Here is a 9,737-nt window from a genome sequence, read left to right on the forward strand (position 1 = left end):
CGCCTAAGTTATCAAAATCCTACCGAGTGTAGAGCAACCCTCTCACTCGGGGGCTTAGCTGCAGTCCAAGCACTCGCCTAAGTTATAAAAATCCTGCCGAGTGGTAAGCCAGACTTCCACTCGGAGGCTTTGCTGCAGCCCTGTGCTCGCCTAAGTTATAAAAATCCTACCGATTGAAGAGCAAACCTCTCACTCGGGGGCTTAGCTGCAGTCCAAGCACTCGCCTAAGTTATCAAATCCTACCGAGTGGTAAGCCAGGCTTCCACCCGGAGGCTTAGCCACAGCCCAGTGCTCGCCTAAGTGGACTAAAGAATAAGTCGATTGCATTAAAGGCGCCTTGCTTTTAACCTGCAAAAGACATTTCAAGCCAAAGGCAATCGTATTCAAGCACCAAATTCAAGTTTGAAACGATATCTAAAAGAACCGAGAGTGCTCAGGCGATTAAGCCTGTTAAGGTTTATCGGTTACAATTCCACTCGGCATACCGAGGCAAATTTAAAGCGTCGAGCCAGAAGAAGTTTTTTACCCCTCCTGTGGAGGGCTGGAAGGTGCAACGAATTCATCAAGGTCAATTCCGTCGGCGATCCGAGTGGCAGCTGCAAGGAAAGTTTCCATAAAGGACCTGAAGTCGTGCTTCTTGGTGTTGGCCACCCGAAGAGCCGCCAGCTTCTCTTCTCGCGCATCTTTACAGTGGACTCGGGCCAGACACAGAGCAACATCTGCACCACACCGAGCCGAGGACTTCTTCCATTCCTGCACTCGACCAGGGATCGTGTTCAACCGGGCCATCAGCGACTCAAGGTCATTCTGAAGTGTCTCCTCAGGCCAGAGCGTCGAGTCGATGCGAGATGTGGCGGCCTTCAGCCTTGCGAGATAGTCCACGACAGCTGCAACACGAGATTCCAGTCGGAAAACATCCATGGCAACTTCGTCGTTCACCGGAGAATTGACGGGGTCGAGGTTTGGCTCCAGCCGGCTAGTTTCTTCTTCAAAGTCTTGACAAAATTCTACAAGGATGATCACTAAGTCAAGGGGATGGTCAAATGAAAAAACCACAATTGGAAATGTTTGCCAAGCATAGAGGTTTACCTTCAAGCATAAGAAACAGCTTCTTGGCAAGACTACTCAGGAAGGCCTCCAGATCAGTTTTCTTCCTAGTCAATTTGCTGACTTGGTCGGTCAGGGCAGCTTTATCAGTTTTTAGTCGACTGATCTCCTTGTTGGCGATCCCAAGAGCAGCTTTCAGATTGGTATTGTCTTGTTCAAGCTTGGTGACTGAAGCTAACTTCTCGTCAGCAAGCTTGATCTTCTCAGCTAGTTCAAGGTCTTTCTTCTGTTGGGCCTCCCTTACCTTACCTGCAAGTTACATCAAGATCAGATTTTGAAACAAGCAAGGGGAAAAGCAGTCGTCAGGGTCTCACCAAACATACCTTCGGTATCCTCCTTTGCCTTCGTCAGCTTCTCCTGAACCAGCTTCAGGCTCAGCTCGAGTTGAGTGTGCTTGTGTTCCAGTTCAGAGTAGCGAGCCACAAGATCACAAGAGTTCTGCGAAGAACCAATCGACTAAATGTCAAATGTAATTCACTTCCGAGTGAAAAAGGAAAAAACACACGTTTCTAAGACTACAGCCGAATACAAGCATTCGACCGTAGTCTCGGGGACTACACCCAGTGGGTGCACTCAGCATGCCCCCACTAATCCTGTTGAAGACAAAGTCGACCAGTCGACCTCAAAAAAAAAGAGCGAGACGCATTCTCTAAGACTGTGATCAACTGCAAGTAGTCGACCACAGTCTCGGGGACTACACCCAGTGGGTGCACTCAGCGTGCCCCCACCGGTTTGTGAAATCCAGTCGACATAGTCGACCGACAGAAAAATTGACATCATAAAGCCTAAGGCCGACTGCCAGCAGTCGACCTTAGCCTTGGGGACTACACCCAGTGGGTGCACTCAGCGTGCCCCCACCGGTTCGTGAAATCCAGTCGACATAGTCGACTGACAGAAAGATTGACATCATAAAGCCTAAGGCCGACTGCCAGCAGTCGACCTTAGCCTTGGGGACTACACCCAGCGGGTGCACTCAGCGTGCCCCCGCTAATACGGAGTTTATTCGACACACCCAGTGGGTGACTACTATAAATTCCGGAAAGGAAAAGTTTTTGGTAGCATATCCAACAGAACAAACAGTGGTCGACTGACCTGGACATTGCTTTGGAGGGCAGAGCTGGCGTCATAAGCTGCCTGGCTCGCATCCCGGATGGTCTTCAAGTGCTCCATCATGATACCCGCCTGGCGTATCGCTTCCTTCGCCGCGCCAGCTTGGTCCTCCGGGACGTGGTGCGTTGTGAAGAGGGAGGGCTGCTGAGCACTCGTCAATGGATCTGCGAAGGACACCGTGTGTCGAGTGGTGTTCTCTTCCTCCGCAATCAGAATCTCAGGCGCCGTCACGTCCTGGGGCACCTTACTGGCGGAGGCTTTCCTACTCCTCCTACGCTTCAGTGGTTCTTCATCCTCATCATCATCAGGGAGATCGATAACAGTATTGGGTGGAGCTACGGAGAAGAATCAGGATCAGAGATCGCGAGTCAGTCGACTAAGAACGGCGTTAAGAATACAGTACCTAGGTTCGAAGTTGCTGCGTCCTCCATCTCATGGTCATCAGCCCGGGCTGAGGTTTCAGAAGTAGCAGCACTGCAACTCCAAAGGATCAGTCGACTAACTTCAGCGTCGACCAGAGACAAAGTTCACACAAAATAAGAAGACTTAAGCAGAACGATTACCCTTATATGGTGGGGATGGACACCTTCATCTTCGGCAGGAGCTTGGTCGGCTTCGACGAGGCCGCCCTGGGCTGCTTCAGCGCCTTTTCAGTCGGCACCGGAGAGGTGGTCCGAGGGCATTTGGTCGACTGGGCAACGGTCGCAACCCCCTTGCCACGTTCAGTCGAAGGGTCGTGGACAAGCTTCGACCGCCTTTCTGAACGCGGTGGTACGACCTCCTCCTCCTCTTCTTCCTCGTCCTCAACGTCATCTTCATCACCGTCATCATCATCATCGTCGTCATCATCCTCTGCAATGTCCGAGTCCCATTACTCCTCTCCCTGGCTCTCGCCTCCACTCGCCTCACCCTCCTCAGTCGGAGCTTGGGCCCCATTGGGCATCGAGTATAGCTCGGTGAGAGCCTAGCAGATATCAAGACAAGGATCAGTCGACCAGTCGGCAGGATAAACAGAAATGAATGCGACAAGAACACAGTGGAGAGCGGAGCAAACGTACCTTGTTTGGATCACTGTTGTGGTCGAGTGGAGGAATCCTTCTAGCTCCGCGTGGGTTGTCCTTGTTTCCGGTAACGGCTACCATCCATCTTTCCAGAGTGACATCGTCGACTGCTTCTGGATGGACTCGAGTCTCGTCTTCGGTCCCACAGTACAACCACATGCAGTGGCTCCGGAACTGAAGGGGCTGGATGCGACGCCTAAGGAAGACCTCCAGGAGATCCATGCCCGTCACTCCCTCCCGAACCAACTGCACCACGCGCTCCATCAACATCTTCACGTCAGCTTTCTCCTCCGGAATCAACTTCAGAGGGGAGGGCTTGTTCACTCGGTCCATGGTAAACGGAGGGAGTCCACTCGACTGCCCTAGCGTCGACTGGACCTGGCAGTAGAACCAAGTCGACTGCCAGCCTCTGACGGACTCGGGAAAGGTCATGGGCGGGAAGGTGCTCTTATTCCTCACCTGGATCCCCAGACCCCCACACATTTGGACGACTCGGGTTCTCTCATCACCTGGGCTCGCCTTCTTCACGGTCTGAGAGCGACACGTGAATATATGTTTGAACAAACCCCAGTGCGGTCGACAGCCCAAGAAACCCTCACACATGGACACAAATGCCGCAAGATAGGCGATAGAGTTTGGGGTAAAGTGGTGGAGCTGCGCTCCGAAGAAATTCAAGAAGCCACGGAAGAAAACACTCGGCGGCAAGGAAAATCCACGATCAACATGGGTGGCCAAGAGCACACACTCACCCTCTTCTGGCTGGGGCTGCCACTCCTTCCCCGGAAGCCTCGCAGCTCCATGAGGGATCAAGCCCTCGTTGGCCATGTCGAGGAGGTCATTCTCTGTGATGGTCGACTGGATCCAGTCTCCTTGGACCCAGCCCTTCGGCAGGCGGGATCTGGACGAGGACCCGCCGCGGCTGGTGGATCTCCCCTTTGCCTTCTTCGGCGCCGACGCCTTCTTCGCACGTTCCAGCGCCGCCGTCTTCTCCTTGGCCATGGTTGCCGGAGAGATGCGCGAAGGGAAGTTGTGCGGGGGCGAGAGCGAGCGTGCTAGGCGGGGACGAAGGGAGCAGAGAGAGGGAAAGAATGCTGAGGCGCAGCACAGAAACCCTCGCCGGGCGCATTTATAAGGTCCCTTCCGAGTGGATGACAGGTGGGCCCGGTCAATCTAATCATATCAGAACAGTTATGCAGACGGGATACGTGGCGAAGAAAGCGGTGTGGAGATCGAGGCGTCTATGTCCCGTCCCATCCGAACACCGCGGTCCGCTCCGCTTCACGCGCGTCCCCAAATTTCGCATCCCGCGGAATCCGCGAACAGCAGATCAGTCTGTCAGGCACGGGGTTTCCCGCGATACGTCGCTCGGAGATCGTCGAAGCCCGAAAGATCACTCGACGAAAGAAGAGAATGGATCGAGTCGACCGAAGACAAGTTGCTCACTATCGACGAAGAAATTCTTTGGCCCAGAACAACGCACGACCAGTGTGCAAAGGTTAATCGGAAACGACATCAACTCCTTCCTCACTCGAAGCCTCAATCCATTCGGGGGCTAATGATGGGGACATGTACCTAGGGTAGGGTCATGGACCTGATCTAAGTACCTTACCCAAGGACACCCTTAGAAGAGGTCGCCTTCCAGTCGACCAACGAAGGACTCACTCGACTGACTGAAGGACTCGACCACGAAGATTCACTCGACCACCAGGAGGTCAAGAGGCACTCTGCACTGCAACGGCCTGTAATTAAGTAGGCTTTATGATAGTAAAGACACTTTATGTGGGGCGTTACCAGTAACGCCCCAGACTTAACTCACCTTAAACCCTCTCCTACGTGGGCTGGCTGGGGTCCTGGCGCACTCTATATAAGCCACCCCCCTCCACAGGCAGAAGGGTTCGGCATCTTGTAACTCACATACTCATAATCCACTCGACCGCCTCCGGGCTCCGAGACGTAGGGCTATTACTTCTTCCGAGAAGGGCCTGAACTCGTACATCCCTTGTGTTTACAACCTCTCCATAGCTAGGACCTTGCCTCTCCATACCTACCCCCACTCTACTGTCAGGCTTAGATCCACGACACCCGTGAGCTAGCGCGGGACTCACGGGGCCCTACCTCAAGGCGGGTTGCGCCTGGCTCTGGGCCTTATCTTCGAGTGTGTTCCTGCAAATTTGGCCAGATGCCGATGCTCTACGTCTTCGGGTCCCGGCTCTCGGGCTGGTCTTAGCCGTCACTGGCATGCCAGGTCGCGATGCCATGGACAAGACCAGAGGGTGAGTGTCACACCCTAGCTAGTCATGCATTAGAGTGTTGCATCATGCTTATTCTTTCACCAGAAACCTGAAATGGGGATGACAGAACCCCCAGTCCCCTCTGAAACCAACTAGGGTTTACTAAAAACTTTTTCAATGAACCTGAAATGCCCTTCTAAAATGCCCATCATTTTTGTCTTGGTTCAGAACCTCTGCCAAAAGTGGTGCACATTTTCCTAGGCCATCTTAGGGTTTTTGAATTAAATCATAAATATTTGAATTTGGGCATTTAAAATTATATAAAATATTTAAATGCTCAAATATCTCCAAACTAAAATGTTTCATGTTGGAAAAAATCCAACTATGGACCAGGAGTAGTTTGGTGATTTTAGGAGTAGCCTAAGTATTTTATTTAATTCAACAAAGTTGCAGAAGTATTAAAAAAACAGAAAACAGAAAGAAATGGAAAAAACTTACCTGGCGCCCAGCACCCGGCCCACCTCCCGGCCCAGCCCAGCGCCGCTCCAGCGAGCTGCTTGCCGGCCAGGCAGGCAGGCAGGTGCCCGACGGCGACCACAGCGCGCGCCACGCACCTGCTCGCCGCCTCGCCGCTCCCCTCGCCCGGTGACGTCGTGGATCAGCCTCTCTCGCTCCCCCGAACCCCCCAGACACCCCCTCTCCTCTCCAGCTCCTCCCCCTCGCGCTCCCCCGCCATGACCGACGCCACCATCGCCGTGCCCTCGTCGTAGCCGTGCTCCCCGCCGCCCGTGCGTCCTCTCATCGTGTCCAGGAGCTCCGCCGCTGTCCACTCCATCGAGCAAGCCGAGCCCCGAGCGCTCGCAACGCCCGAGTCCACCGCAACGACCGCGCCCGAACCGCCGTCGCCGGAGATCCCCTTCAACGCCGTCGTCGCTCCGGTCCATCTCCGGCCACACCAAGGGCTTCGTGGCACTCACTGTGAGCTTAGCCATCTTCCCCTCCCTTCCGTTCTTGCTCCCGAGCCGTGTAGCGACCTCCCGGAGCTCAACCGCACCCATCGCCGTGGAGCTCGTCGCCGACGTGCTCCCGGTCATCCTCCGGCCACTCCACGGTGTCCGTCATGCTCACCGTGTCACTTAGCACCTAGCTAGCCACTCCCCGAGCCTCACCGACCCCTGTAGCGTCAAGTTCGTCTTCGGCCGAACCCCAGTGGCCGCCAAAGTCGTCGCCGGCGCCAACTCCGGCCACCCCGACCCCGACGGACTCCACCAAGAGCTGCGGCTCGTCCTCAGCTCCACTCCGGTGGTCTCCGCGACCCATTTGGTGGCCGAAACGGCCAAAACCACTTCCGCCGCCGCGTCGGGCTCGCTGGCGGCTAAACGCCGGTGCAGCCGACCCGGGTTTGACCACGGGTGGGCCCTGGTTGACTCCCCTGAGTCAATGACAGGTGGGGCCCAGCCCTGTTAATTAAACAGGTTTAGTTTTAATTAAACTTTAATTAATCTAATCACACTGACACGCGAGACCCACTGTCAGGTTTGACCCGGACGTGTTCCGTTGACCTGCTGACGTCACACTGACGTCAGGCTGACGCAATAATTGATTTTCTGGAATTAATCTAATATAGGAAATTCCAGAATATAGTTTAAACTTCAAAAATTCATAACTTTTATTCTGTAACTCCAAATCAGACAAATTATATATGAAAAATGATCACAAAAATCCAATCTATCCATCTGCACTATTTTCATGCATGATTAAACAAGTTAACCTGATGTTTAATGCAGAACAAGGAAAAGCACTTTAAAAGGCCATGTTTGAGTTTGAAATTTGAATCTTTGATTCAAATTGGTTCAAACCCTTCTGGTCTTAGTTGCATTAGCCCAACACACTCATATTGCTATGTTTCATGCATGCATCATATTGTTGCACATTTTTTGGTGATGGTTGTGTATCGGTGTTCTTTGTGGCAGGTTCTGCCCCCGAGGAGTACCGTGATTACCCTAACGAAGAACCGTATCAGTGCATCGAACCATCAGGCAAGCAACCAACCATTTGATCATATCGATACAATCCCATGTTCTCGCTCCTACTCTCTTTTACTGCATTAAGACAACGCGTTTCAAACTGCTGTGTGCTACGGTAGTTGAACCCATTTCCTCTGCATAACCTGTCCTTGCCACAGTAACTAGATGAAACCCACTAGCATGTGTAGGAGTTGATTGAGCCATATGTATGTGTTGTTCCTACCTTGCTATGCCTGCTATGCTTAGAGTCGTGTCAGGTCTGGTTCATCTGGGTGATGGCTAGAGTGAAATGATTATGTCGGTAATGAGAGTGGTGTGGTGAACACGATTTGGTAAAGGTATCGATGAGAGGCCATGTAGGAGTACATGGTGGGTTGTTTCATTGAAGCCGACCTTAAGCACTGAGATCTGTATGTGTGATTTAAGATACAGCTACTACCATGCATTGGGCCCTGAAATATGACCCCGCTCGACTTCTTATTCACCCTAGCTCTCTGTCCAGGAGTTGCAAGTAGTTTCTGGTGTTTGTAGCCTACTAGAGGCTGTGGACAGCGCTGACCGTAGGGGTGGGCTGTGATGTGGTAGGTACGTGGCCGGGTGTACCGAATACCCGTTAGGTATCTCGGGAACCCTGTTCACATCGTTCGGGGCCGTATGGGAAACCTCGGCCGGACTCCCTGCGGATGGAACCTGGATAGGCGATAAACCTGGACTAGAGGCTTAAGTGTTTAGGTAGGTCATGGTCTACACCCACGTCGGCTTTCGCTTGAAGTCTGCCGAGCACATGTCGTGTGCAGACGCTAAGTGGTGGAAACATGTATGAAGAAGTACACCCCTGCAGGGTTATCATGATCTATTCGAATAGCCGCGTCCGCGGTAAAGGACTACTTGGTTGCCTATACAGTTCATAGACAAGTAAATGGAAACTACTAAAAGCCTCAAGATAAGTGTGAGTGCCGAGGATGGCTCTTCCGTAGGAAGACGGAGGTGGATCCTCGGTAGTGTATTGAATTGGTGAGTAGTGGACTCGTGTACGCAAAACCATTTCAAGTTGGAGTCTCGTAGGTTAGCCTAGCCAAGAGTCAAAGCTGGCTTGCTGCAATAACTCCACCAACCCTTCTTGATAATATGCATGTATGTAGGATCTGATGTAAGTCTTGCTGAGTACCTTTGTACTCATGTTGCTATAATTTACATTTTTACAGAAGACGCTGCAACCCCTTCTGATGGGTTCTACGTAGACGTTGACATCAATGAGTAGGCTAAGGCCCAGGTGGTGATCCTGAGCTTGTGAAGGACCACGTAGTATAGCTAGGCTGTCCAAGCCTCTTTTATTTTACTAGTTGTCTGTACTCAGACAAGTTACTTCCGCTGCTGGTTTGTATGACTGTATGACTTGAATGCTGGGTCGTGTGACCCGTACCTGTGTGTATGATTATGTATGGCTCCCTGAGCCTTAAATAAAGTACTTGTGTCGTAGAGTCATGTTGTGATGCCATGTTGTATTTGCACATATCGAGCATACTGTGTGTATGCTATTGAAATGCTTGGTATGTGTGGGATCTGACTATCTAGTTGTTTATCTTTAGTAGCCTCTCTTACCGAGAAATGTCTCCTAGTGTTACCACTGAGCCATGGTAGCTTGCTACTGCTCTGGAACACTTAGGCTGGCCGGCATGTGTCCTTCTTCGTTCCGGTGTCTGTCCCTTCGGGGAAATGTCACGCATTGAGTACCGGAGTCCTGTTAGCCCGCTACAGCCCGGTTTACCGGAGTCCTGCTAGCCCAGTGCTACAGCCCGGACCCTCTTGCTGATGACCGACACGTTCGAAGCTGGGTCATGGATGCCTGTCCCTGTAAGTCTGTGCCACTTTGGGTTTACAACTAGTCATGTCAGCCCGGGCTCCTTAACATATGGATGCTAGCGACACTATCATATACGTGAGCCAAAAGGCGCAAACGGTCCTGGGCAAAGGTAAGGCGACACCCGTGGGGATACCGTGCGTGAGGCCGCAAAGTGATATGAGGTGTTACGGGCTAGATCAATGTGTCACCGAGTCGGGGTCCTGACAGTGAGGGCCGGAGAGCCGGTAGGAGCCCTGAGTCGCGATGCTTAGGCACCCCCCCTTTAACGCGCAAGCTTGGTTAGATGACGAAACTCTACGTCCTCGGGTCCCGGCTCTCGGGCTGGTCTCAGCCGTCG

Source organism: Triticum aestivum, chromosome 3B (genome assembly GCF_018294505.1).
Source record: "Triticum aestivum cultivar Chinese Spring chromosome 3B, IWGSC CS RefSeq v2.1, whole genome shotgun sequence".
NCBI classification, from domain to species: Eukaryota; Viridiplantae; Streptophyta; class Magnoliopsida; order Poales; family Poaceae; genus Triticum; species Triticum aestivum.